General features: G+C 37.6%; 1 non-coding gene across 1 annotated transcript; it reads right to left on the bottom strand.

Moving 5' to 3' along the window:
* Positions 1-4,269: 4,269 nt before the first annotated feature.
* On the bottom strand, positions 4,270-4,376 carry LOC131331693 (small nucleolar RNA R71). The gene has a single exon (XR_009201493.1). It is a non-coding gene; the product is annotated as a small nucleolar RNA R71 (small nucleolar RNA).

Raw genomic sequence — 4,376 nt, forward strand, 5'->3', positions numbered from 1 at the left:
TCATTAATGGAGATTACAGTAATCGATTTCAGATTTTGTAAATATGTAGTATTTATGTAGGAAAATGATTTCAACACTCTCTCTTCTTTTTCTATTTTTTTTTTTGTCTTTTAGCCAAAAAAATACACACAAAAGCTTCATTATAAGACAAAAAATAGAGTGCTATAATAAAAAAAAAAGTGTAGAAATCATTTCTCTTTATATATATCTTTTGAGAAATGATTTTGCTACTCTTTTTTTTGTTAACGCAAAAATGAAGTGGCAAAATCAGTAGCCTATCTTTTTCTGTGAAATTTGACAATAAATATGAAATGGGGAGAATCTTATCCGGATAGATTTTTTTAGGGCTAAACAATTTCATTGGAGTCTTCTTGGATTCTTTACGGATCGACTATGATGATCGTAAGTATTTATGGTGTAGATTCGATAAGGACATTAGTCATAGTAGAAAATCATGGTAATCGAATTTTATTTTATTTGACTCGAAACGGATATATGTGGATAAAGATGAGTTTCGAACCAAAATACTATAATATTTTATTTGACTCGAAACGGATTTATGTGGATAAAGATGAGTTTCAAACCAAAATAGTTTTAGAAAACCTATAGGGACCGATGGGGTCCTCACCGAAATCGTACCAATGGCCGCGCCGGGTCGTCCCCGGCTGATCCGAACTGTCCAAAAATTCAAAAAAAAAAAAAACAAGAGAGCCTACGCGAAAATAAACGGCATCCGATGTGTATAGGGTGCTTAATCCAAACATCTTTTTTTCGTGTATATATGTATATACAAAAAATGGGGTGTTTGGATCGAGCACCTACACACATCGGATGCCGTTGATTCTCGCAAAAGCCTACTCGTTTTTTTTTTTTTAGAATTTTAGGACGGCTTGGATCGGCCGTCCTGTGGCCGGAGACAGCCCGGCACGGCCGTTGGTCCATTTTCGGTACGCCTATCGCTACCAATAGCAGGACTTAAATAGTATATATACTCTCTGAACTCATATCGATGCACATACGGTCAACATGATTTTTTGATATGATTAATCATCACGACGAGTTTTGAAAATTGAATGTTCTCGATTATTTTGAGTGAATTCAAAAATTCCTCAAAGACAAGGAGGGATCCCATGATGGCACGAGCCTAATTGAATTTCGTAGAATTGGATTAAATTTACTAGCATCTCGTCTGTGGAGGGAGGGGGGCTGCTGTACCGAAGGGGACAGCGGCATGCTGCTGCACTCCATTTTGGAACTCACTCCGGTTTCGCTCCGATAATCTGAATCGTTCACTTTGTAGAGTTCGTCGAGTAGAACAACTATGTAAAAAATCAACTTAATTGAATATCATTAAGTACCTAATCGGAACCTTTTTATCTTAAAAAGAATGGATCCGAAACACTGGATCAAATCCACGGCAACCTATGGATTGAGAGTTATATGGGCTCCGATCAGGTACTTAATGATATCCAATTAAGCTGATTTTTAACATAGTTGTTCTACTCAACGAGCTTTACAAAGTGAACGATTCAGATTATCGGAGCGAGAGCGGGGTGGGCCCCAAAATTGGAACAGCAGCCCCCCGCGTCCCTCGTCTGTATGCACGGGATGAAAACAAATATTAGTGAGAATTTTTTAATTTTTTTTTCCTGTATATCCGTCGATCGGCGCGTATTGGCGTAAGGCTCTTGAGATTTACTTCCTTTTTCTCGCAAAATAAAAAAAAAATTCCACAACAATTAAAAAAAAAATGAAAAATCTGTGGGAGTTTGAAATTTTAGACCTTCTGTAATGAAAATTGACCGATAGGTTATACTAAAAGTAGATGAATTTGATGATTGGACGAAAGGAATTTTGTGTTGAGGGCATTGGAAAGCGTGAATTCTTGGCTCGCGAAAGGGAAATATTCGGCCAGGGGGACCACATTTACCGGTTTGGAGGCCTACCTACGAACTGCAAAAATAGACTAGGTTTTCTCTTCTTTAAAATATGCACGAGTTATACAGTGAGGCTCCGTTCCAGAACACTTTATTAAAAAATAAATACTTATTTTACATTTTCAAACTCAAAAATAATATAAATGAAAAATTATTTTTCAATTTTTTTTCACCGTATAAAAGATCTCAATGAGATCTATCAAACAAGATCCATATTTATAGAAAAATTATTTACGTAAACACATAATTTTTTAGCTTAAAATTGTCTTCTAAAAAAATAAGTACTTATTTCCGTTTTCGGAACGGGGCCTGAATCAATTTGATACCATAGAATAAAAGGCCAAGGTTCCGGTAGTACTTCATGATAGGTGCTGAAAAGCACCCATTTACTCCTTTTAATTTACGCATTGTTTATCCGTTTACCCTGTTACTTGATTCGTTTTAGTATTTTATGGTGTTTGCAGGCCTCAAAGATTGATGGGTGCGAAAATATGCAAATTGGGTTGATTAATAAGAAGATTAAAAGAAGCTTGGGGTCATAGTGCAAATTATCTAAAAGTAGCATGATTAATTTATTATTACCCAGAGTCCAAAGGGGCTTAATGTAATTCATGGCTTAAAAGTTAATAAAACCCTACACTATAAAATATACAGGATGCTACTGATATGGGACGTGACTTTTTGGACGACGTCAGGCGGAATTCTTGGATGTAATCAGGCGGAATTCTTGGACGACATCAGGCAGACTTCTTCGACGTAATCAGGAGAATAGTTATTGGACGTGGGTTCTCAACCGGATCAGTGAATTTTCTAGCATTCTGACTATGATTTCATCAATCCATACTGCTACGGTTTCCATTCCCATGGCCGGCTAAACCCCTTGTCTAGGGGGAAGATGAAACTTCGCGCCAAGTAACCTCTTTTATGCATGGGTTTTAGTTTGTTTTTCGGATCGATTGTAAAACTCAGAATCCTTTTCGTTTCAATTGAATGAATTGATTTTAATTCTTTATATCGATTAAGTATTTGTACTCTAGATTTCAAATACATAGTTTTGCAATGGTTTTCACTGATTGTGGTTGGAGTTCTGAGATAGATTATGCTCGTAAGACGGATCGTGCCGTTAGGTTGCCAGATCGTGCTAACTGAGAGACGGTCCGTGCTATGGGATAGTTTATACCTTTTAACAACCCGATTATTTTCTTGATGATTATCGTTAGGGTTTGCAAGCCCTAGCGATAATCTCTTTTGATTCGAATAAATAAACCTAGCCTATGCATATTGTTGTTACGCGGTCGGGGTGAATTCGAAACCCTAGATATTTTCCTCCATCGTTTCTAAATCTTTTAATTAAATTGTTCTTTAGTTTAATTAGCTCTTCAAAACAATTCGACCAATCAATCTTTACTTTTCCGAATTAATCTAGAAGTTGATCGAATTATAGTAACTTAGCCAATTTGTTCCTGCGGATCGACACTCGGTCTTGACCACTATTCTACGGAGTAGTAGTTAACTCCAAGCTTTTATAAATTTATTTTTGACACGGAACGACGCGGTCAAATTTTGGCGCCGTTGCCGGGGACAGTTTGCACGGTTGCGTTAATTTAATTAGTTTTTAGTTTAGTTCATTGTTATTTATTTTTATTTTGTTTGTTAGTTTTGGTACTTTTAGCTACAGGTTACGAGGCGGCAAAACGAGCAAAGATCACTGTGGAGAAGCGGTGCCGTGATATAAAAGCGATTTCGTTGACCCACTGTGAGTTTGTTCTTCATTTTGGCAAATTAGTGTCTGTATCTGGAGTACCCCTTTTTTACACTTGAGGGGTATTGAACTTGCATGCTTGGTCGTCGGTCTTTGGAATCCGAACTCGTACCTCTTAATTTGGATTTAGATAGGAGACGTAGGGTTAACAAAAAGACCAACTTAGTCACAATGGCAGATGATGCTGATGGAGCACTTGTGGTACCTAACCCCCTCCCTCTCAACTCACACTTCGCCCCTACGGCTTACACTACACCATCATGTGTACGATTACCCACCATCACGGCTAATCAGTATGAGATTAAGCCCGGTACACTCCAAATGCTCCCTAAGTTTCAAGGGCAATCTCAAGAGGATCCATATCAACACATCACTGAATTTGAAGCCTTCAGTTTCACGCTTTTAATTCATAATTTTCCGATGGATGCATTGAGATTGATTTTGTTTCAATTCACTTTGATAGGGAATGCCAAACATTGGCTTAGTACTTTGCCAACTAATTCTATAACATCTTGGGCGCAAATGAGTGCGGCATTCCTTAAGAAATTCTTCCCCATAGGAAAAACACTCAGACTTCGGCAGGAGATTACCACTTTCCAACAAGTTGAGAATGAACAGTTCTATGAGGCTTGGGAGAGATATGGGGATCTCATTCGTAAGTGTCCGCACCATGACAT

This window comes from Rhododendron vialii, chromosome 6a, assembly GCF_030253575.1.
Source record: "Rhododendron vialii isolate Sample 1 chromosome 6a, ASM3025357v1".
Classification (NCBI taxonomy): domain Eukaryota; kingdom Viridiplantae; phylum Streptophyta; class Magnoliopsida; order Ericales; family Ericaceae; genus Rhododendron; species Rhododendron vialii.